The sequence below is a fragment of the Eschrichtius robustus genome, chromosome 3 (genome assembly GCF_028021215.1).
Source record: "Eschrichtius robustus isolate mEscRob2 chromosome 3, mEscRob2.pri, whole genome shotgun sequence".
Lineage (NCBI taxonomy): Eukaryota > Metazoa > Chordata > Mammalia > Artiodactyla > Eschrichtiidae > Eschrichtius > Eschrichtius robustus.
The window spans coordinates 7,960,296-7,986,110 of record NC_090826.1 but is presented as its reverse complement, the minus strand read 5'-3'; the positions used below and the strand labels follow the sequence as shown (position 1 = coordinate 7,986,110).

Genomic DNA, 25,815 nt, shown 5'->3' with positions numbered 1-25,815 from the left:
GGAAAGAGGGTAAGAAAGAAGGCAGAATGTGAGCGTTTGGCGTGGGGTGGGGGACAGCAGAGCCAAGGACCTCACTATGGAGAGCGAGGGTAGTTTGAATTGTTTTCTAATTATGGTAGGAAGGAAGGCACCAGAAGTTTTCAGTATTTTCTCAGAAAAGATGCCTGCTTGGTACATGATTATGTGATAAAGCAAATGAGGCTGTTCAGGCTCCAGCATAATTATTTCATGCTAACACAGCAGGCAAGATCGTCAAAGCAGGTACTGCTGTGGTTGGTATTCAGAGTTGCTGTATCCAAGGAATGTATTTCCTCAGAAAAATAAAATCAAATGAGGACTTGCTTTTAACTTCAGAGAAGAGAAAATTAGATCAAACCTATCAATTCATTCAATGTCAGAAGGCTATAAAGATTTATGGGCACGGGGAGATCAGCTCGGGGCTTTGTGACCACCTAGAGGGGTGGGGTAGGGAGGATGGGGGGGAGACACAAGAGGGAGGGGATATGGGGATATATGTATATGTATAGCTGATTCACTTTGTTATACAGCAGAAATTAATACAACATTGTAAAGCAATTATACTCCAATAAAGATGTTAAAAAAGAAAAAGAAAAAAAAAAGGCAGAGAAGTTTGTAAGCAAAGGAAGGGGAAGTGGGGGAATTCACGCCTTTTCTTTCCTATGAGGTTATAGGTAAGGTTTGTGCCAAATATGGGGCAGTGGGGAGGCCTAACTAAAACGGTCAAGATTTTTGAAAAGCCAGTGTGGTGAACGGGGGAGGGAACTGAGCAGAAATGCTTTGACAGACACCAAAGACAGACTCAGGGGAAACCTAAGACTACACATCAGCTGTGGCACGAATCCCCAGCATTGTGTGAGGTTTCTCCATGACACAGGGTAAAAAAGAGAGGCTACGGATGATAGGAATGATGCAAGGCTGGCATCGGCACGGTGGGTCTTGCAGAACAATAAAGAAGAATTAAAAACTTCAAGTGCTAGTAAGAAAATGGCTGAGGCAATGCACCCGGAAATCACAGTGGAGAAAAGGAAGACAAAGAAGCAAAATCTGAAAGGGGCCAATGGACCAAAGACTTGAGGTGGGAGAACACACAGCGAGACTACTAAAGTGAGAGCTGTAGATTATCATAGTTGAAGATCTGAAGGTGATGACATGTCAGAAGATATGGTCACAATACTGAGTTACTGGAACAGAATGAAGCCAACGTTTGCTTGAGCTGAAGTCAAGGAATTTTAAAGTTAAGAGTAGTTATAAAGGAAGATCAGCATAGTGGTCACTTACTACTTCTAGTGACCCTGGGGAAGTCATTTAGCCTCTGTCTCAGTTTCTTCATCTGTAAAATGGGGATAACTGTATCTATTTTATACGGTTGTTATAAAGATTAAGTTAGTGAGTAAATGTAAAGTGGTTAGAAAAGAGCCTGGCACATAGAAAGAGCCCAATATGAGTAAGCTATTTTATCATTATTGTTGTTGTGGTTGTTGTTTATACAGTCACGGATATCTGTCAGGATGATGTCAGAAATTCGGATGGAAGGGAGAAGTAAGCCAAGTCGTCAAACAGAGCAATGGTAGGTGATGGTGTAGTTGAATGATACACTTTGGCGTAAAAAATGTGATATCATATGTAAAAAAATTCTAAAATCTATCAGACATTTACAATCTTGTGACTTAAAACATATATACAAACCACTACAAAACGATAACAAAAGTACCAATCGAGTATTAGATAGTTAAGTATTATATGGCAATACAGAGAGGGAAGAGGCTCTGACTGAAAATCATGGAAACCACCATGGCAAGGGCAGAAATACACTAAACTGTACTAAAACAGAAAGGAGTTGGAGTTAACTTGATCTTACCATATCCACAGGCATATGGTAAAGTGAAACTTCCTTGAGAGTAAAGAACTAAATCTCTACACACACTCTTAATTAACTGGTAATGAATGTCCTAGAAGTGAGCATAAAAGAATTACTGGGCCATTAATCGAAAAGTCCAACTCAGAAGTCCAAAGCACCCTTGGAAGGTTTTTGCTATTACAGTCACATCTGTTTCATTTATCTTCTACTGAGAAGCTGCACGACAAAAAAGTTCTAAATGTGTATTTATTCACACTCTTTTATGAACTCCAGAAATTCACCAGTATCTGTTCCAACAAGGCCATCTTTTAAAGAGAACTACATGAAGTAGATATGCTATACCTTTCCCTTCAGAGCCTTGTGAAATTATATCACATCAGTTTACAAGACCAAAGGGATATGCTTACTCCTGGAAAAGACCTGCTGTGATCAGCAGCCTGGGAAGGGGGTTTACAAACAAGGCAGGGGCCCTTTGTCGTCCTTTACTTTGTACCCAGGACAAGACCAAAGCGGGATGTGAGCTAGAAAGCTTTGGCCTTGGAGAGACTCTGTTGGCACTCTTCTTGGCAGTTTATTCCCTGCACAAATTCAAAGTGGGAAAGAGAAACAAAAGAAAAAAGGAAAACTGCATTCATATCTGGTCTTGAAAAGGAAAGTTTGCTTAGAAGCTATACTTAATTGGATAAACTTTGGAAAAACATTCATCAGAGCAGAGCTGCACAGACTCACAAAATCTTGCCTCCAAATCAGACTCACAATCAGGTCTGATTTTACCAAATGCTGAAATTATGTTTAACCACAATTCTTCAGGTCTTTTTTACTAATAAAGTCAATGTCAAAATTTAAATCTTAGAAATATTTCTTAATTGGGGCATGGAATTTAAAAACAGACATTCTGTATTTCTCGCATGTTAACATAATGCAAAAAACACTAATTTCCGTTGAAGCCATGTTTGATTCAACCAAGTTTTAAAAGGAAAGCTTACTGATAAAATAGAAAATAAAGTGTTAAGACTTTTCTTAGAAAACCTTACCTGACAATGTTTAAGTAGTTCAACTTTAGTTACAGGAATTTATTCATTAAGGAATGGAGTTTGAATGAAAGCGAAGGGCACAAAGAAGGCGGGCATGCCACTCTCCAGGACTTTTCCACATCTAGGATGTAGGAAAAGACAGATTTATAGGCTCACACTGAATACTTATTGATCATATCCAGATCTTTTTTACAACGCCAACATGTGTGCAGTCTTCATATTCCATCCTTAAATTGTACATTACCAATTTCACTTGCCTCATAATCCAACAGCTATACCAAGTTAACTAGGAAGCATCACCTGGTTTCTTAGAGAACACAAGATTTTATCATGACTAAGCTAAGCTGACAAAATGCCAGCCTTTATATAAAATATCCACCACGATATCACCTCTTAAGAGCTATTCAGATCCAATCACCATACTTTCATGGGGCTCAGACAGACCCATCAAAGACACAAAACACGTTCAGTATCAGCAGAACAGCTGCCTAGAACAGTAAGAGATATGTGAGCAAGGGATCTGTTGACTATCTAATTTCAGCTACCTCGAGATTCCACAAAGATGACAACCTGCGGCCTCAGAAATACTGCTGCAAGCCTCTACCATCATCAGAATATTCCAGTTTACTTCACCTCTGCATACTGAGCTACTCTGAACATCTATCCACCCGACGCAACATACTAATTCCAGGCCTCCATCCTGATAAATTGGCCTTAGCAATCCTCAGATCTGCCTCTGTACAAGTCAGGCATCGCCATCCCTTCTGTGTCCATAGCCCTGGCCATAGAAGACGAACACAGAAACCCATCATTTCACCCCAACAAGAATGGAATCTTGAAGGCACTCTGCCCTGGAAGCTCAATTAACAATTCACCAAGGAGAAAAAGTGATTTTGGAGTTCCATTCTGGTTTTAGGGCCCGTAATGTTTTGTGTGGCACGAACAATGACTGGCTCGCTGGAGCAACCTCCCAACCCCCCCAGTTTGGCTGTGGTGCGGCCCGTCACCCTGAAAGCTGCCAGGGCTGTCACTCGGTGCCTTCCAGCAACCGGACCTGGCTCCTAAAGGATTTGTCAGATCATCCTCCCAATATGGCTGCTAGAGTAATCCCGGGCTGCCGATCGCCGAGACCACACCAGCCTCCCCACGGCTGGCCAGCATCCAACAAGCCCCCTCCCTTCCCACCGCGCCCCTCCTCTCCAGTCCTTGCGCCATCGGCTCCCCCCTCCCACGCGATGCCCGCTCCTGCCTTCATCTGGCAAAAGGGCCCAACCACATTCCTAGCCGAAGCCCCGATGCCAACCAAAACGGGGGAGAGGCGATGGGGGAAATAAGAAAGGGTAGCTTCAAGACGGAGCAGAGCCGCAATATGCGCAGAGAGCCCGGCGAACGGGCCGACAGCGGCGGCTCGGCTGACCTCTGGGCACGGCCGGAGCGGAGGGCTGGTGCGGGGCGCTGCGCGGGACCCGGCAGGCCGCTGGACCCAAGCCCGGGGCTCGTGGGGACGGTCCCCCACCCCCGAGGCCGAGGCTCCCCGACCCCGCCCCGCCCCACCCCACCCGTTGCCCCGGTGGGGCAGCGCCCTCAGTACTCGCGGCTCCGGCCCGGCTCGGAGCTTCCCCCGCTCGGACCCCGCCGGCCCCTGCCCCGGCCGCCCCTCCCCCCGGGCGGCCCCCTCCTCAGGCCGGCGGCGAAGCTCCCCCCGCCGCCCTCCCCGCCCCCCGCCTTACCTCAGCCGCGCTGCGGACAGACGGATGGGCGGGCGGGCCGGCCAGATCAGCAAGCGCCGCGGCGCGCGGGGGCGCGGGGAGCCCGGCACCGACGCTCCTCAGCGCGAGCAGCGGCCGCCGAGAGCCGCAGGGCGCCGCTCGGCAGCCCCATCACGCATCGGGCCAGCCCCGCACCGAGAGCCGCGGCGGGCGGAGGGCGGGAGCGCGAGAGACCGGGGCGCGGCGAAGTCCGGCGGTGGCGGCTTCGGCGGTCGGGGAGCGGCTCGGCCTCACGCTGGCACCTCCCAACACCGCCGCCGTCTGACTACCCCGCGTCGGTCCTCGCGAAGCTCCGCCTGCAGCCGCCGGCGCCGGACACCGCCCGGAGCCCGACCGCCGCGCGTCACCTCCGCCCGCCCTTGCGCCCGCGACTGACGCGGGCAGCGGCCAATCGGGTTGCAGAGCTCGGGGTGGCCGGCCAATCGCAGGGGAAGCCGGAGAAGGGATGCGGCGAGGAGAGGCGGAGACGGCGGGGCGCCCCCTGGTGGCTCAGAAGCCGGAGCGGGTGCGGGGGTGCGGCGTGGGCGAAGGCTGTGCCCGGAGTCCCCTCCAGGTTGACCCCCGAAGGGCGTAAGTCGGCAGCAGGCGCGCCGGGCTAACCCGATCATCCGCCTTGTAAGGGGACAAAGCAAGCCTAAGTGGGGCGGGGAGGGACTGTGGGGGCCAGAGGAGCAGAGACGATTGTGGGAGGCGGCCGAGTGTGGTGGAGTCATTGTCCGTTTGGAAAACATCTCACGCGTTGAAGCCGCCGAACGCGGCGCAGTCGGAGCTGAAACACGCAAAGGGATGAGTGTATGATCCCGCAGAAAGCCCCCCGGCCTATTCTTATCGAGCCCGATCACAACACCTCCCACACGCCACCTTGGGAGAAAAGGCCGAATGAGTAATGGAAAAGCATGACTTAGTGGGCATTCAACTTGTCTCCTTGGGAGACCGAGTAAGGGCCGCGAGTAAAAGAACAAAATGCTTTGTATCGCCCCGAGTTAACCGACCGAGCTCCCATCTGGGAGATGCCCTTGAAGGAGGGTTATTGGAATTCAGAAACCCGGAGAACACAAGAGCTCTGGTAGCGATTTTTAAAAGTCAGGTTTAGATTCAGCTCAAAAGAAAAAGCCCACAACTGTTCATGAGAGGTACAATTCAGTACTTAACAAAATATTAATTCAGCGGTAATATGTGAAATTATCATGCCAAGCATCACTATTTCATAAGGTTGTGAAATGCTTTTTGATTTACTAGCAGAAATTTAAAGTAAAATCGGATTTTTCCCCCTGAATTCAATACAATATTGGATTTAAAAAGCCTTCTTTATAAGCATAGACGCTAAAACATCAAAATTAAGTTTCTACACTAATAATTTTGGAAGATTTCCACCCCCGCTAAAGTCCTCATGCTCGCCATCCAGTCAACATCTATTGAACATTTCTCATTTCATTTAGAATTTAAACTTCACCTATCCACAAAAGGATTTGACATAGCTTACACTGAAGCGTACAAACAATAAAACTATATAGCGTTAAAGTAGGAGTAAAGTTAATAATTTTTTTAAATAATAAAAGGCTCTATGGTGGGGGCACTGTCTGAATAAGGGGAACACATAGAAAGAGAAAATAATATTAAAAACGAGAGTCAAGGGCTTCCCTGGTGGCGCAGTGGTTAAGAATCTGCCTGCCAATGCAGGGGACACAGGTTCGACTCCTGGTCCAGGAAGATCCGCACATGCCGCGGAGCAACTAAGACCGTGCGCCACAACTACTGAGCCTGCGCTCTAGAGCCCGCGAGCCACAACTACTGAAGCCCGCGCGCCTAGAGCCCGAGCTCCACAACAAGAGAAGCCACCGCAATGAAGAGTAGCCGCCGCTCACCGCTACTAGAGAAAGCCCGCACACAGCAACAAAGACCCAACGCAGCCAAAAATAAAATAAATAAATTTATTTTAAAAAAAACAAAACAAAACAGTCAAGGGAATGTGCCACCACTGAGCACAAAACCCAGCTCCTAGCTTCCTAAAGGCCAACACAAAAATGAGCTTACAATGAGTTAATAAACAGAAGCTCATCAATTCATCAGTAGAAACCAACTTTTTCCTTAAATAAAGAGCTCTTTGCATAAGTACTCTGATAAGCACCATGGAGAGTTACAAAAACCTGGATGGTAGTTAATATTGTTTGAGCTCTCAATGGAGCTTAAATTAAAAAGAATCTAAAACAGTGAAGGGAATGTGGTGGTAATCAGCCCTAGACAAATTAAGCAAAAGCACACAGAGAAGGGTCAATAGAGGCAGATTAGACTGTTCTAGGTTTCAAGATGAAAATAGCCTGGTCTGCATAAGCATTTTGCCCCTCTGACAGATGAAGTCACTCTGCAGAGCCCTTCAGTTTCTCAGATTACAGATTTTGTACAAAGGCACCTCTCTAAAGTCAGAAAGTACTAGGAAATTGAACTTAGCCATGGCCCAGTAGAGTTATCCCTAGGATACAAGGAAAGAACACCAAAAGATTTATTAATGTGATGCACACAGCCATGCTACCACAACTAATAAGGTTTCTGGATACAAGATCAATATACAAAAATCCAAAGTGCTCCTTTTCGTTAGGAATAGCCAACTAGAAGACGTGATATAAAGAGATTCTGTTAAAAATAGCAATAAAACTATTAAATGTTTAAGGATAAGTTGACAAAAGATGAACAAGACCCATATGGAAAGAAGTTATACAACTGTATTGTTGAAACACATTAAAGAAGACCTAAATAAATAGAGGTACTGTATTCTTTATTTGGGGGCAGGAAGAAAATATTATAAAGATGTCACTTCTTTCCAAGTTAGTCTATAAACTCAACGTAATTTCTTTTTTTTTTTTTTTCCTTTTTTTTGGCTGCGTTGGGTCTTCTTGCTGCATGCAGGCTTTGTCTAGTCGTGGCAAGCGGGGACTACTCTTCGTTGCGGTGCGCGGGCTTCTCATTGTGGTGGCTTCTCTTGTTGTGGAGCACGGGCTCTAGGCACGCGGGCTTCAGTAGTTGCAGCACACGGGCTCACTAGTTGTGGCTCATGGGCTCTAGAGCGCAGGCTCAGTAGTTGTGGTGCATGGGTTTAGCTGCCCCGTGGCATGTGGGATCTTCCCAGACCAGGGATCGAACCTGTGCCCCTTGCATTGGCAGGTGGATTCTTAACCACTGGACCATCAGGGAAGTCCTATAATTTCAGTGAGTATTTCAACAGGATTTTTCATGGAATTTGACAAGGTGATGGTAAAATTCAAATGGTAAATCTATTCCATGTCCATTTTGAAAAAATCATATGCTAGAACAAATCCAAGAATATCCATGGCAATTTTGAAGAATGAGGTGTGGGGATTTGCCCATAAGTTAGTAAGATTTTCTGTAGCATCATACTAATTAGAATTCTGTTGCATTGGCACAAGAATATACAAATACAGAAATGGAACAGAATAGAGTCTAGAAACAGCCCACGTGCATATGGGAATATAACATATGACAGCACTGGCATTACAAATCAATGGAGAAATGATAAACTATAAATGATAATAACTGATGTGGAATAATTGCTTAACTATATGGTAAAAAATGTGATCCTTACATCACACCATACAAAAAATAAATTTCAGGTGGACTGAAAGCCTAAATCAGAAAAACAAAACTGGGCTTCCCTGGTGGCGCAGTGGTTAAGAATCCGCCTGCCAACGCAGGGGACACGGGTTCGAGCCCTGGTCCGGGAAGATCCCACATGCCGTGGAGCGCCTAAGCCTGGGCGCCACAACTACTGAGCCTGCGCTCTAGAGCCCGCAAGCCACAACTACTGAGCCCATGTGCCACAACTACTGAAGTCCATGCGTCTAGAGCCCGTGCCCTGCAACAAAGAGAAGCCGCCGCAATGAGAAGCTCACGCACCGCAACGAACAGTAGCGGCCGCTCGCCGCAACTAGAGAAAGCCCGCGCACAGCAACGAAGACCCAACGCAGCCAAAAATAAAATAAATAAAATAAAATAAATTAATTAAAAAAAAGAAAAGCAAAACTGTAAATGGTTTAGTAGGAAATATAAAATATTTTTATGACCTTGAGATAAAAAGAGAAAAAAGTATTAATCACAAAGGACTGATGAATTTGACTATAATTTTTAGAAAACACTTCTATATAACAAAAGATATCGTAAAACAAAGCAAACAACAAACCATAGATTGGAAAAATACATTTGCAACACATTTCACCAATGAAGCATTCAGAATATATAAAGAAATTCAATCAATTTACAATAATACAAATCAGTATGAAAATATAAACAACCTAGCAGAAAAAAAATGTGCAAAAGGTTACGAGTAGAAAATTCACAGAGGGGGGGATTCCCTGGCAGTCCAGTGGTTAGGACTCAGTGCTTTCACTACCAAGGGCTGAGGTTCAGTACCTGGTTAGGGAACTAAGATCGGCCGCAAAAAAAAAAGAAGAAGGAAGAAAGAAAAGAGAATTCACAGAGGAAGGTATGAAAAGACACCTAACTCACTGGAAATGAGATAGCATACCACATCCATCTAATTGCCAGAAATGAAAAGCGTAACAACACCAAGTGATGTCAGGGAGTGAAATGGCCCGACATTGTTAACAACCAGGCAAATAGAAGATGAGCATAGCCCTCTAACCCAGCAATTCCTCCTCCAGTATATACCCTAGAGAAACTCTTGCATAGGTAGATAAGGAAACAGATACAAGAATGGTGTTTGCAATATTGTTTGTAATAGGGAAAAATGGAAATGTCCATCAGCAGGAGAATGGATGAATAAATTGTGATATAGTCATATAATAGAATACTACATGGCAGTAAAAAGAATGATCCAAAAAAAAAGAATGATCCAGAGCTACCTTTTTTTTTTTTTTTTTTGGCTGTGCCTCGTGGCTTGCAGGATCTTAGTTCCCTGACCAGGGATTGAACCCGGGGCCCCAGCAGTGAAAGTGCTGAGTCCTAACCACTGGACCGCCAGGGAACTCCCAAGAGCTACATTTAACAACACACCTTGGGCTTCCCTGGTGGCGCAGTGGTTGAGAGTCTGCCTGCCGATGCAGGGCACACGGGTTCGAGCCCTGGTCTGGGAAGATCCCACATGCTGCGGAGCAAATGGGCCCATGAGCCACAACTACTGAGCCTGCGCGTCTGGAGCCTGTGCTCCGCAACAAGAGAGGCCACGATAGTGAGAGGCCCGCACGCCGCGATGAAGAGTGGCCCCCGCTCGCCACATCTAGAGAAAGCCCTCCCACAGAAACGAAGACCCAACACAGCCAAAAATAATAAATAAATAAATAAATAAATTTAAATACTGTTAACCAAACTCTTAAAAAAAAAAAAAAAAAAAAAAAACAACACACCTTTAGCAGTCAGGGCCCAGTCAGGAAACAGGAACCATGATAGTTGTTACAAACACAGCAGATTTAATAGGTGAACTTGTTATCCCGATGCTCCCAGGCTCAAAGAGAAAAAAAAGGGAGACGGGATTATAACTCAGAGACTAGAAACTGTAGGAAGGTGCTACACCCATGAGCATTGGGAGAACAAAAAGGAGGATGGGGTGTCACCAAAGCTAGGAGACTCGAGGAGGGGCCAGGACTGGAGCTGGGGATGAAGAGGAGCGGCCGCTGCATCAGGAGAAAGCACCAGAAGAAAGGAAGGAGCAAAAATGAAAGAAAAACCATGACTTCTCTCATCTCAATACCTCTTACTTGGCAGAACCCAAAGGGAAACCAACTGGCAAAGGAGCTTGAGAAATACAGACTACAGAAGGGTGGGTACAGGGCTGAGAAACAATTGGTAAATACCCAGCACAATGGCTTATCTCAAAAACATGAAGCTGAGTAAAAAAAAAAAAAAAAAAAAAATTTCTGTGTGCCGTATAATATCATTTATATATAAAGTTTGAAAACATGCAGAAGAACACTATACTATATAGTGTCCTATGTATAGTGTATATAGGACTACATTCATGTACAGTCGAAAACATGGGTGAGAATGATAATCACCAAATTCAGAATATAAGTTATCCCAAGAGAGAGAAAAGAAAGGAAGCAGGACACAAGAAGCATCAACTCCATCTGTAATATTTTATTTCTTGGGAAAAAAAATGATCCGAGGATGGGAATGTTGACAGAGTTGGGTGTGGATACGTGGGTGGGTATCATTATGTTAGTCTCTATCCTGTACTGCCTGTTACAAAATACTTCATCATTTAAAAACGATATTTGGGAACTTCCCTGGTGGTCCGGTGGTAAAGAATCTGCCTTCCAATGCAGGGGACGTGGGTTCGATCCCTGGCCAGGGAACTAGGATTCCACATGCTGCAGGGCAACTAAGCCCACGCACCACAACTACAGAGCTCGCGCGCCTCCACTAGAGAGTCCGTGTGCTGCAACTAAGACCCGACGCAGCCAAAAATAAATTAAATAAATAAATAATAAACTTTTTAAAAAATAAATAAATAAAAAATAAAAACGATATTTGTCCTAAGGCATCCCAGCTCTGATCCCACCAGTAATCCTCTGCAGTCTGGGTTAGCAGCTGGATCAGAGGGACTGACCAGTGGCAGCTGGACAAAGCGTGAAGGGCTGAGTGTGCAGGAGACCATGAGCCATAATCCTGTCTCTGACCTGGTTTTAAGATGCTCTGGTCTCACAGCCTGCTATGTAAAAGGCCACCACGTCTTGGCCAAACAGTTGGGCTTCCTGACTCAGAGTCTGTATTCATTCAAAGCTGCCGCATGGGGAATTCCCTGGAAGGGGGGTCCAGTGGTTAGGTCCCCACGCTTCCACTGCAGGGGGCACGGGTTCGATCCCTGGTTGGGGAACTAAGATCCCGCAGGCCACACGGTGTGGCAAAAAACAACAACAACGGCAACAAAACTGCCGCATGCCACCACTTGCACTGACAAAAATGTAGGATGAGCTCATTTTCATTTCTGGGAGAATTAAGACTGCAGCCCTCTGCAGAATTATCCATGTCCATAAGGAGAATTATTTTCTGGTTATTTTAACCAAGATCAGGTAACACATGTACTTAAGTCTTGGATCATATTGCACATTTAAAAATAGAAACTGCTTATATTTTTGGACATAGGAGGTCGCCATGTTGAAGTAGAAAAGATCTGGGGTTTTGTGTGTGTGTGTGTGTGTGTGTGTGTGTGTGTTCTATTTATTTATTTTTAGTATTTATTTATTTACTTGGCTGTGCCGAGTCTTAGTTGCGGTGTGTGGGACCTTTGCTGCGGCAGGCGGGATCTTTAGTTGCAGCATGCATGCAGGATCTAGTTCCCCAATGGGGAATCGAACCGGGACCCCCTGTACTGGGAGCGTGGAGTCCCAGCCGTTGGATCACCAGGGAAGTCCCCAGATCTGTTTTTTTATACAAAGTCCTTGTAAATATTAATTAGTTAACATCTATTTGATATAAGTATGTGTGTACAGATTGTATTAAACACTGTATTAAATAACAACAATTTAGAGCTCAAGATAAATCAATAAGTGCTCTCTTTTTTTCAGTGAATACTTCGATAGAATGCAGTTTGGTTTAACTCATTAATATTAATATACAGTGACACCACTTATGCTGAGGTTATTTGGAATCAGAGAATCAAAACAGGAAAATATTTTAGAACTGGTTAGTCTACTCCATCAGGAAACCGATGAGCAAAGAAAGCCTTCTAGTTTGCAGAGGACTAATTTTTTTTGATGGCTTCAACTACCCAGAATCCAGAAGGAAGGAAAAGAAAACCAACCAAAATAGATGTTTTAAAACTCAAACATCTTATTCACTGGAAATATCCTCAGGCCCACGTTCAATACCTCTTTACTTATGTTGCACCACTAATTCTTTTTTTTTTTAAGGTTTTTTTTGTTGTGGACCATTTTTAAAGTCTTCATTGAATTTGTTACAGTACTGTTTCTGTTGTTTATGTTTTGGTTTTTTGGCCACGAGGCATGTGGGATCCTAGCTCCCCAACAAGGGATTGAACCCACACCCCCTGCATTGGAAGGTGAAGTCTTAACCACTGGACCACCAGGGAAGTCCCCTGCACCACTAATTCTAACAAGTTCCACTGCCTGAATTTTTAGCCAATGAGATCAGTGGAACAAATTGGAAAGGGGGGATTGCAACGCTAGAAGTGAGGCTTGCTACAACAAGGGTTAAAATTTTAAAAGCATGTGTAAGATCTCAAAAAACCTGGCTGTCTCATAACACTTGGATCAGAACGACTTTTAGCTATCTCCAAAAACCAAACTAATACAAAAACTGAATTCTGGTATTGTCTAGAATAGTCAAAATCATACTGCAGGATATAAACACAATTCTGGAAAAGTAATTTCAAAAACATGTCAAGTAGGGCAAAAGTGACACCTTTGAAAATAAGTTTGTAGTCTTCTAGACAGCCCTGAAAAGAAAAAAGTCTCCACCTGGACCACAGTCTCTAAAGTTGTTAAAGGCGGTAGCAAAATCAATTGGTGTCATTTCCCCCCCTTTTTCTCCACTGCTCAATTCATTTAAATATAAAATGAATATCAGTTTAACAAGTAATATATACAACACAATGCAGGTTAGCACAATTGCTATGATCACCCTGGCCCTGAGGATGACACAGTAAATGCCAAAAAAATCCATGCAGAAGTAATGAATCAAGAACCAGGCACCAATATTTTTGTAGACTAAAAGAAATGGGAAATTTTAATGTGGTGTGTTCTCTTAGTTCCCAATGATTAGTGCAAGATTTTGTTTTAATCACCTGTTGGCTCTTTGCAAAAACAGGCAGCTGTAATCAATATGTCTGGCTTTTCCCCTGGTCCTAACTGGGGATCCATCATTTCAGCCAAATAAGAATCTTCTGCATAGATTCTCCTCTTCTGAATTGCAGTTTACATATAATTTTTCTGTAACAAGCATTTTTACTAACTAGGCACAACCTTGTATCAATTAACTTTGGTCTTAAAGCCATGATTAAGGAAACCAAATTGTTGTTTCTGGCAATTGCTGTGCCAGTGACAGATGGCCCTAGAACACATGGGAAGAAGACGGTGCCTGAAATGGGCTCCCTACAGCTCCAGAGAGACACCAGCTGCCAGGAGGGACACTCTAGGCAAAACGGAGAGCTGGGAGCATGATGTCCAGGTGAACGGGGCTCAGCAGAGTCATGATGTGTCAGATGACCCCTTCATCGCCATCATTCCCAAATCCCCATTCCAAGGAGACTATCCTGAAGACATAGCTTGGCCCAAAGCTCCAGCTTTCAGACAGTGCCTCACGGGAACTGCACTTTGTTACCCTTGCTTAGAGCACAACCACTTGAGATGAATATATAATTCCTGCTGAGAGAAAGCATCTACTGCAAAGAGGAAGTAGAGAGGGGTTGAGAGCACCTGGCCTTTACAATCCAACTGTTTGGATTCTAATTCTGTCACTTGCTATGTGCCCTTGAGCACATAACCCTTGGTTTCCTCATCTCTAAAATAGGAGTGAAGATAATACCTAATTCACTCTTTACATTGTATGAATCAAATCAGAGTGTGAGTGTAGGGAACTCCCTGGTGGTCCAGTGGTTAGGACTCAGCACCTTCACTGCTGAGGGTCAGGGTTCAATCCCTGGTCAGGGAACTAAATTCCTGCAAGCCGCGCAGCGTGGCCCAAAAACAAAAAAAGAAAAAGTGTGAGTGTAAAGCATAATGTCCAGTGCACTGTCATATTAATAATTATAAAACCATAGTCACATTGAGTCAAAAACAAGCTCATTGACTCCTTCTCTCTTCCTTTAAGTGAGCTTATTTCTCCTTTCCCTTGTTTCCGTATCTACTGATTACAGTCACAGTATCTAAAATGTTATGATGAAATACACCTGCTTCATCCAAGCTATGGGATCGTGAGCAAGTCAATATCTCTAGACTTCAGTTTTTGATCATTAAGTAAGGCGGTTAGAGTAGATGAGTTCTAAAGAACTTTCAGGTTCTAATACCTTGGCCTTCTGTACTTACTGGATTTTTTCCTTCCTCTCCAGAGAGACCAAGAGTTTAAACAGATGGTAATGATGATGGTGCCAGTGATGATAGCAGTTGGTATTTATTGAGCATTTACTATAAACCAAGAACTGTATTAAGCACTCCACATTATTTCATTTGATCTTCACAACAGTCTATAAAACAGGTACTCTTCTTGTTGCAAATTCACATATAAGGAAACTCAGAGAAGTTGTGGAGACTGGTAAATGGCCTCCCAACGGTACCAGGTCCCAATCCCTGGAAACTCTAAGTATTACCTTATATGGAAACAGGGTCTTTGTAGATATAAATTTAGTGTTTTGAGGCCAGGAGATTATCCTAGATTATCAAAAATGGGCCCTAAATGCAAGCATGTGTATCCTCATGAGAGGAAGGCAGAGGGAGATTTGACTACACATACAGAAGTGAGGAAAAAAAAAAAGGGACTTCCCTGGCGGTCCAGTGGTAAAGGCTCTGAGCTTCCAACGCAGGGGATGTGGGTTCGATCCCTGGTCAGGGAACTAACTAAGATCCCACATGCCTCGCGCGCGGTGCAGCAAAAAAAAAAAAAAAAAAGTGGGGAAGGGAGTGTGACCACAGAGGCGGAGACTGGAGCGATGCAGTCACAAGCCAAGGAAGCAGTCTCCCCAAGCCGGAAGAGGCAAGAGCCTCCAGAAGCAGCATGGCCTGGCCAGTGCTTTGATTTTTCAGCCCAGTGATACAGATTTCGGAATTCTGGCCTCCAGAAATGTGAGAGCATAAAATTCTCTTACTCTAAGCCAACTAGTTTGTGGTAATTTGTTATAGCGGCCACAGAAAACTCATGCAGAGATTAAGTAATTTATTCATGGTCATGGTTAATAAGTGGTGATAGAGTCAGGATTCAAATCCATGAACATCTGGCTCCAAACGCTACGCTCTTCAGCACAGCACGGAACACCCCTTATAATATATAAAACAGACAGACAGTGACGAAGTACTAACTATCAAAAAAGGAAGGAGAAGAAAAATTGGAATTCCATCAAAAGCAGGGTAGCATTCTGGTTGATTCAACCAAATCCATTCTCTCTACCGCAAACATCTCAGCTTTAGAAGTGTGACTTTAAAAGTTCATTCTCCCACACACTTTACATCGAAATTAGGTCATACCTGCATCACAGCCAAGAATGTGTGCACTTCAAGGAGAAGAAACAATTTGTAAAAAGAGAAAAGATGATACCTTCCTGACTGTTGGAGTTCCCAGGCAAATCAGCTAATGGGAAAGTTAGGATTGGGCGTTTGAATTTAACCCTAATCTGCAAATGAGCCCACATTTTTCTCTGTAGGAACAAGACCTTCATCTCTTTAACACTCATTAAACTTCTAGTTTATACTCTGAGCCTCTTATAGTCATCAGTGTGTGTCTCCAAATCCACCAACTTGATTCATCTTACCTCCTTTCCCCCCTTTTTTTGGCCATTTAAATGAATATGCACAAAGTTTTGAGATAAGTGGTCAGAATAGCAGGGTGGTCTGCAATGCTCTAAATTAAATGTTGTTCTCGACCCAGATTTATGGGCACAAAGCAGCAAGCGTGCAGAGAACTGATGAGGTCCCCTTGGCTGCCACAGTATTTCTCAATCATCCTAAAGAAGTCAACTGGAAAAGAAAAATGTTTTCGCATTACTAACAGCCTCAGTACATTGTGGTTTGAAAGCATGATAAAGCACAGCCTTTAAGACAAGGCGTCTCTAAGGAAGAAGGTAAGCATTTAGATCTACGCTATTTATATAAACAGCTGACTCTGTACTTAGAGCTCAAAATTAACCCTATTTCTTCATAATGTGCTTGTCTTTATAAGAGCTCAAAGTCTTTTTTTTTTTTTGAAAGCCATTACATCAGCCATTTCTTTCCATCCATGTAATGTTGACAGGTAACACACTCATTTCACAAGGACACTGAAAGCTACAGAAATCATCTCCAAAGGCTATCAACCCACCAGTGAAGTGAGCAGAGAGGCCTGCAGACGAGACAAGCTCTGACAACAGCGCATTCTGTGTGTCTGTCTGTCTCTGTCTCTTTCACACACACGCACACACACACCTTGCACTGAAAGAACTTCAACATGTCACGGGGTTGGAGATACCATGTTTTCGTTTTTGTTTTTTAATCACAATCCAGCCTGCCTGTCCGCTTTCTACCTTTCAATTAGTGGCAATTTATCCAACGTGCTTAGATTTCCACAAAACGGCGTAAATAATTTAAACCACCATAAAAAGTGATACATGACACAAGAGGACAGAAGATTTAAAGGAGACAGTCTCCTGGAAAAGAGCTGCACCAACGTTCCTCTTTTCATCCCAGGATCCCCAGGGTTTCAAAACAACTGAAGCAAAGCTCTTGCACATGTTTCTTTATTTTTTGATACAAAGTACTCCAAAGAGTACCTTACAGGGAGAAATTGGTGAGCCTCAGTGTTTTCAATTAGCACCTGTGTAGTGGCAGGCAAGTAACATAACCCCTCTGAATCTCAGTTCCTTCATCTGTAGGATGAGATGGATAATCCAGTCGGCCCTCTGTACATGCAGATGTGGAACCCGTGGACAAGGATGGCCGGCTGCACTGCACCATTTTATATAAGGGACTTGAGCATCTGTGGATTTTGGTATCCGTGGGAGTTCTGGAGCCAATCCCCTGCAGATACCGAGGGGCAACTGTAGTATCTACCGCAAGGGTTCTTGGGCGAATTAGATGAGGCTGTAATCAACACCACTGAACCCAGCCATGGAGGGGCCTGAATAGAGAGTGAGGAAGAGACTGAGAAACTATATAAAAACTGAGAAATCCGTAAGGAGACACAAGGTAATTACGCTCTGGGATAGGAGGTGATGGCAGCCTGACCCTCTTCTCCTGTTCCCTTCTCCTCCTCCATGCCCAAAGGACCAGGTGATTATAACCACAGTAAGAGCAGTGCTGGGGAAGAGGTACAAGAAGTTTTCTTTTTTTTTTTTTTGGCCGCACCATGCGGCTTGCAGGATCTTGGTCCCCTGACCAGGGACTGAACCCTCGCCCTGGCAGTGAAAGCACTGAGTCCTAACCACTGGACAACCAGGGAATTCCAACAAGAAGTTTTCTTGAAGGGCAGTGTGACCTGTTGGGATGACAAATGGGGACTCATGAGACCTATAATGTAATGCCACCAACTTTACCATCTGAGATGCACCCCCCAACACACACACACACACACACACACACACACACACACACACGTACACTCACTCAGCAGGAGGGCACAGACTAGGGCCTGAGCTTTAGCCCTGCTCACTACACATTACCATTACCATCCAGGTAACTTATAGTACCCAAAGGAATATGAGCTCATGAGAAAATAACTATACATTTAAGAAGCAAAACAGCTATAACATAAATCAGAGACCATAAACTGAACAACTTATATCAGAGGAAGCAGAATTAATGGACTAAGACACAATAAAAATTTCCAATAAGCATAATAAATATCTTCAAAGAGATAGGCTATTGGTAATAAGTAATGAAATAAGCAGTTATTTAAAAAAACTAATTGGAGATACAGGGTCCAACAGAAAAATGCATACGAAGAAGGAATTAGTGAGTCAGAAGATAAGACTGAGAAACTCCACTAGAAGACTCCAAGAAGGGACTAAGAGGGGAAACATTTAGAAAAATATGTGTATATGTATATACATAGAGAGAGAGAGAAAGAGAAATGGCATCATAAGTTATAATGCTAAATCACTGATTTATACGGTATAGTGACTTTGAACATTGGCATCTCAAATACAGAGAAAAAGTCAGTGAGGAAGTTACTAAAACCAGAAAAAGGTATTATAAGAAAAGAAAAACTATAAACCAATATAAATATTGATTATATTAGATATAGATATAGAATAGATATAGAGAGATGTAAAAACTCAACAAAATTTTAGCAAATTGAGTCAAACAATATATGAAAAAAATAATACATGACGTCCTAGTGAGATTTCTCCCAGGATGGCAAGGTTTAACATTCAAAAATTAATCAGTGTAATTCATCACATTAACAGCCTAAAAAAACCCCAAACTATATTAACATCTCAATAGACGCAGAAAATGCATTTGACAAAAATCCAAGATCCAAAAATCAACATCAAATGGACCCTGAAACATATTCAAGAATGTTCATAGCTACATTATTAATAGTAGTTCCAAACTGGAGCTACAAGTGTCCATCAACAGTAAAATGGATAAAAAATATTTTGGTATATTTAATTTTTATTTATTTGTTTATTTATTTATGGCTTGTGTTGGGTCTTCGTTTCTGTGCGAGGGCTTTCTCTAGTTGCGGCAAGCGGGGGCCACTCTTCATCGCGGTGCGCGGGCCTCTCACTATCGCGGCCTCTCTTGTTGTGGAGCACAGGCTCCAGACGCGCAGGCTCAGTAGTTGTGGCTCACGGGCCTAGTTGCTCCGCGGCATGTGGGATCCTCCCAGACCAGGGCTCGAACCCGTGTCCCCTGCATTAGCAGGCAGATTCTCAACCACTGTGCCACCAGGGAAGCCCTATTTTGGTATATTTAAACAATGAAATATATATAGCAATGAAAATGAATGAATCATAGGTAATGCAGCAATACTGACTACACTCATTCTTATGACGTAATATTGATCAAGAAAAGTCAGATTTAAATATATTAAATTAAATATATTAATATAGGGACTTCCCTGGTGGCGCAGTGGTTAAGAATCCACCTGCCAATGCAGGGGACACCGGTTCGATTCCTGGTCCGGGAAGATCCCACGTGCCACGGAGCAACTAAGCCCGTGCGCCACAACTACTGAGCCCGCGTGCCACAACTACTGAAGTCCACATGCCTAGAGCCCGTACTCCACAACAAGAGAAGCCACAGCAATGAGAAGCCTGTGCACCACAACGAAGAGTAGCCCCCGCTCGCCGCAACTAGAGAAAGCCCGTGCGCAGCAACGAAGACCCAACGCAGCCAAAAATAAATTAAATTAATTTTAAAAAATAAAATAAAATGAACAAAACGAAGCAACTGAGTTTCCGTACCTCAATTTACTCTTGTTTCAGTCTTCCCCTTGTAAGTAAATGGCAACTTCATCTCTCAAGCTGTTCAAGCTAAAATTTTAGGGCCATATTTAATCCCCTTTTTTCTCTCATTCTCACATCCAGGCAATTGACAAATCTTTTGACTGTACCTTCAAAATATGTCCAGAGTCTCCACACTTCACACCTCTGCTGCCACTGCCCTGGTCTAAGCTTCCCATCATTCTTTCCTGAATTGCTGCAATAGCCTTCCACTGGGTGCCCTCATGTCTTTGTTTTTACACCTGCCATCCCCTTTTCCATCTGTTTTCCACAGTAGCCAGAGTTGATAACACGAATGAGTGTTGGGTAGTGTCACTCTTCTGCTCACACCTTTCAATACCAATCGTTCTCACTCAAGGTAAAAGCATAGTCTTTGCGATGGCCTATCATGTGTAGCCACCATCTCTCCAGCCCTCTCAATTTCTCTAACCTCATCTCCTACTACTCACAGCCTTGCTTACTTCCCTCCAGCACACTTGCCTCCTTGCTGTTCCTTAAACATACCAAGAGAACTCCAGCCGCAGCTTCTGCATTTGTATGTTTCCATAGTCTGGACCACTCTTCCCACAGATCTTTGCAGGCCTCTCTCCATTACTTTCAAGATTTTTTTCTTTTTGGCTGTGTGGCTCATGGAATCCTAGTTCCCTGACCAGGGATCGAACTTGGTCCCCCTGCAGAGGAAGCGCCGAGTCCTAACCATTGGACTGCCAGGTAATTCCCTGCTTTCAAGATTTTTAAATGATGCTTTTTCAGAGAGACCTTCCCTAACCACCTCCCAAAAGGGTGTCTCATATACTGCTGGTGAGACGGTAAATGGTACATCCCCATATATAGCAAAATTGGAATTTTATATACTCTTTAATCATCTAATTCCATTGCTAGGAATATATCTTAACATATGTTTGCATGCATACAATGATGTATTTACAAGGTAGTTCACTGCTGCACTGCTTGAGGTAACCCAGATTGCAATCAGCCCAAGTGCTATCAATAGATGACTTAGTAATAATAGAATATTTGTGCTGCTGGAAGAAAAAAAAAGGATTCCAAGGTATACTTTACATGGAAAAAAGCAAGAAGCAGACAGTGTAGTACTACCATTTCTGTTGAAAAAGAAAACTGGTAACAGCAGTGGGAGGGATATTGGAAGGCTGGAGGACTGGGGTGGAAATGAGGAGGCAGGTATTTCTTGTATTTCTTGTTCTTTTTCTGGCTGCTCCACCTGGCTTGCAGGATCTTAGTTTCCAAACCAGGGATTGAACCCTCGCCCTTAGCAGCGAAAGCATGGAGTCCTAACCACTGGACCACCAGGGAATTCCCTGTACGTATTTCTTATTCAGAAGATTAAATTAGGGACTTCCCTGGCGGTCCAGTGTTTAAGACTTTGTCTTCCAATGCAGGGGGTGCGGGTTCGATCCCTGGTTGGGGAGCTGAGATCCCATAAGACTCTCGGCCAGAAAACCAAAACATAAAACAGAAGCAATATTGTAACAAATTCAATAAAGACTTTAAAAATGGTCCACGTTAAAAAAAAACTTAAAAAAAAGATTAAATTAAAAAAATGTAAAGTCCTGAAACCACATTCATGGTTTTGAAACTTGAAAAAGCTGGTCATTGCTCAACACTGTGAATACACCAAACACCACTCAATTTTTTAAAAAATTAAATTAATTAATTAATTAATTTGGCTGCATTGGGTCTTCGTTGCTGTGCACGGGCTTTCTCTAGTTGCGGCGAGCGGGGGCCACTCTTCGTTGCAGTGTGCGGCTTCTCACTTGCGGTGGCTTCTCTTGTTGCGGAGCACGGGCTCTAGGCACGCAGGCTTAAGTAGTTGTGGCTCGTGGGCTCTAGAGCACAGGCTCAGTAGTTGTGGCCCACGGGCTTAGTTGCTCCGCGGCATGTGGGATCTTCCCGGAGCAGGGCTCGAACCGGTGTCCCCTGCATTGGCAGGCGATTCTTCACTGCGCCACCAGGGAAGTCCAACACCACTGAGTTTTAAACATTAAGATGGTTAATTGTATCGTATACCAACGCATGTACGTGGAATCTAGAAAAATCGTACAGATGAACCATTTTGCAAGGCAGAAATAGAGACACAGATGTGGAGAACAAACGTATGGACACCAAGGGAGGAAAGCGGGGGATGGGGGGTGATGAATTTGGAGACTGGGATTGACATATACACGCTAATATGTATAAAATAGATAACTAATTAGAACCTGCTGTATAGCACAGGGAACTCCACTTCACTGTACAGTAGAAACTAACACAACATTGTAAAACAACTGTACCCCAATTAAAAAAAAAGAAAGATGGTTAATTGTATGTTATGTGAATGTAACCTCTAAAAATCCATAAATAAAAATATAGGTAGATACAACAGTACTAACATTCAGAACTTCCACTCAAAAAAAGAAGATTACAACAAATCTATCAGAGTGATAACAGATTGGCGGAAGATATTCCCAACATCTAAAACTGACTAGGGAGTAAATTCTAGAAAATACAAAAGAATGCCTACAAAACAGCAAGAAAAGGGGCAGGAAAACACAGAATTGTCATTTTACAGACGGGGGAAAACTGTGCGGATGATTGCATTTTCTAAGATGGCTCAATGAGATCTCCCATGCACATGCTGTTTTGTTTTGTTTTTTTAAAATATTTATTTATTTAATTTATTTATTTAGCTGCGCCGTATCTTCGTTGCGGCATGCAGGCTCTTTTAGTTGTGGCATGCGGGATCTAGTTCCCTGACAAGGGATCAAACCCGGGCCCCCTGCATTGGGAGCGCGGAGTCTTAACCACTGGACCACCAGGGAAGTCCCCCACATGCTGTTTTTATTTATTTATTTATTTTTAATTTATGGCTATGTTGGGTCTTCGTTTCTGTGCGAGGGCTTTCTCTAGTTGTGGCAAATGGGAGCCACTCTTCATCGCTGTGCGCGGGCCTCTCACTATCGCGGCCTCTCTTGTTGCGGAGCACAGGCTCCAGACACGCAGGCTCAGTAATTGTGGCTCACGGGCCCAGCTGCTCCGCGGCATGTGGGATCTTCCCAGACCAGGGCTCGAACTCGCGTCCCCTGCGTTAGCAGGCAGATTCTCAACCACTGCGCCACCAGGGAAGCCCAACACATGCTGTTTTTAAAACGTGACACTGGAATTCCTCCCATTGAGAGGTGGGGTCTGTGTTCCTTCCCCTTGAACCTGGGCAGGCCTGCGACTGTATATGACTTCCGAGGCTGCTAGGTCATAAAAAACCAACTTCTGCTGGGTCCTCTTGGGGTGCTAGCTCTTAGAACCTGGTATGTGAAGCCAAAAGCCCCAGGGAGGCCATGTGTAGGTGTTCCAGCCAACAGTCCCAGTTGCGTCCCAGCCAACACTCCCAGTTGGGTCCCAGCCGGGTCCCAGCCAACAGCCAGATGTGAATGAGGAAGCCTTTACAATGACTCCAGCCTCAGCCACTATGATTGTAATGGCCTAAGAGTCCCTGAGTGAGAACTGCCTTGTTGAGCTCAGGCCAACCCAGAACCATGATAGATAATCATTAAATAATAACTAATGTTTTAAGCCATTAAATCTGTTTAGCAGCAAGATTTAGGTCCTGGAAGTGGGTGCGATTGTAACCAGGCCTAAATTACGGGGCATTGGCTTTGGGACTGAATGGCAGGCAGAGGACATTGAGGAGACTATTAGTGAGGCCTACAGGGCATCTAAGAGGCTTTAAAGCGAAGTGAGTAAATGTTATTGGAAGCTGGAGGAAAGGGAACGCTTTCTATGGAGTGGTGGAAATTTTGGCAACTCTGTCATCTGTGGTAACGTGAAGAGAAGAAATGTACCTAGTGAACTCAATGACCGAGGTAAGGAAATTTCAAGGCAGGAGTAATGAATGTGTCACTTGGCTTCTCATTGCCTACGGAAGAATGGCTTCTGGGCAGAAATTAAGTAGAGATCACTGTCAGGTAAACATTTAAAGATGAGGTCGAGAACATGACTGTAAAATCCTCTGTTAAGATCTCAGAAAGATTTAAGGGTTTCACAAGAAATTCAAAATAGAGAAGAGTTTCTCATGAAGACATTTGTGGTTGTGGCTTTTGTCTGGAAGAGTAAACCCCAAGAAGATTCATAGAAAACCCACACAATTTTAAGAGAACTGTTTTGAGGAAAGTACCTCCAGCTTAAATGAAAAGGGACAGAAAAGGTACAACATGAAAAGAGACTCTGGAACCCAATCTCTTCACAAGCAGGAAAGAAACGAGGAAGGGTACTTAGTTGCAATTCAGTTTTCTTGTGGAAAAGAAAGAAAAGATTCGGAGGCAGAAACCAAGAGTCCAGAAGGTGGAAGTGAGAGCCTTGGTGAACAGTTCACAGGCTGTAGGATTGATCCCTGAGCAAGGAAGTGGCAACACACGCCTAACTGGATTTCCAAATTACTATGGACCAGTGACTCATGCATGTTCCCAGTTGCCAACTTTTTGAACAGGAGCATCTATAATGGTTTTTCTATGGCTGGCCCATCATTATATGTTCTCCATGTGTGGAGATAACTTGTATCTTTAGTTCACATATCTTTGGGTCCAGAGGAATAGCACTCGATGGTACCCAAAGAATCAGATCTGAGGAGGCTCATCTATACCTAGGCTTGCTTTGAAGGACAAGACAATGGACTTCAAGCTGATGTCATAATGGGATGAAATTTGGGAGTCTTAGAGGAAGGGATGAATTAGGAAGAGTGTAAATTGTTACCAGAGAGGGAATATGGCAGATCTTATTTTGCAAGATGGCCAGAACAACATCTCCCATCCCAGATGCTTTTCTTACAGTGTGATGTTAATGTCTTCCCATCATGAGGTTGGGCTGTATGTTCTTTCCCCTTAAATCCGGGTGGGCTCGTGACTAAGGCAGAAGGGCCCCTATGTTACTTCCAAACCTGAGTTGTAAAAGGCAGCACAGCTTCTATTTGGTCTTTGCGGGTGCTTGCTCTTGGGACCTCCAGAATCATGGGAGATAAAATCACTGTTATTGTATCAAGCCACTAAATTTGGGGGTATTTGGTTATGCAGCGATAGATAACTGACACAACTGGAATGACAAACAAATATATGAAGAGATCATTCATTCGACAAACATATTGAGAATTTACTCTGTGCTAGGAACTCTTCTAGGTGCTGGGGATACATAACAGACTAAAATCTCTGCCCTCATGGGGCATACATTCTAGTGGGGAGAAATAGAGTGTAATCAGGAAAACAGTAGATATAGACTGTTAGATAATGATGAATGCTAAGGAGAAAAATGCAAAGAAAGGGACTAGCAAAGCACAGCAAAAGTGGGTGAATGAACTGCAATTTTAAAAAAGAGTGAACAGGGACTTCCCTGGTGGTGCAGTGGTTAAGAATCTGCCTGCCAATGCAGGGGACACAGGCTCAAGCCCGGGTCCGGGAAGATCACACATGCTGTGGAGCAACTAAGCCCGTGCGCCACAACTACTGAGCCTGCGCTCTGGAGCCCGCGAGCCACAACTAATGAGCCCGCATGCCACAGCTGCTGAGGCCCATGCGCCTGGAGCCCGTGCTCTGCAACGAGAGGCCACCGCAATGAGAAGCCTGCGCACCGCAACGAAGAGTAGCCCCCGCTCGCCGCAACTAGAGAAAGCCCACGTGCAGCAACAAAGACCCAACACAGCCAAAAATAAATAAATTCATAAAAAATAAATAAATAAAAAGAGTGAACAAGGAAGGGCTCGAAAAGGTGATTTTTTTTTTTTTTGGCCACACCGTGCGGCATGTGGGATCTTAGTTCCCCGACGAAGGATCGAACCCTTGCCCGCTGCAGGGGAAGCTCGGAGTCTTAACCACTAGACTGCCAGGGAAGTCCCTGATTTTTGAGTAAAGACCTCAAGCAAATAAGCGAGTGAGTAATCCATGTATTTCTCTGTGGGAAGAAGATTCCTTGTAGAGGGAGCCGCGAGCACCAGGGCCCTAGGAGGGGTGGAGAGCGTGTCTACAGTTTAAGGAG

At 44.1% G+C, this 25,815-nt stretch overlaps 1 protein-coding gene across 11 annotated transcripts in view; it reads right to left on the bottom strand.

The window, feature by feature from the left end:
- Window positions 1-25,815, bottom strand: part of KIF1B (kinesin family member 1B) — a 325,658-nt gene that overhangs the window by 141,089 nt on the left and 158,754 nt on the right. For 8 of the 11 annotated variants that reach the window (XR_011073456.1, XM_068538849.1, XM_068538851.1 and 5 more), the window contains exon 1: window positions 4,644-4,992. The exons of 1 other annotated variant lie outside the window; for it this stretch is intronic. The gene's annotated coding sequence lies outside the window, so the exon portion shown is untranslated. Of the gene's footprint in view, window positions 1-2,913; window positions 3,035-4,643; window positions 4,993-25,815 lie in introns of those variants that run through there. 2 more of the 11 variants (XM_068538850.1, XM_068538858.1) reach the window with 2 other exon arrangements.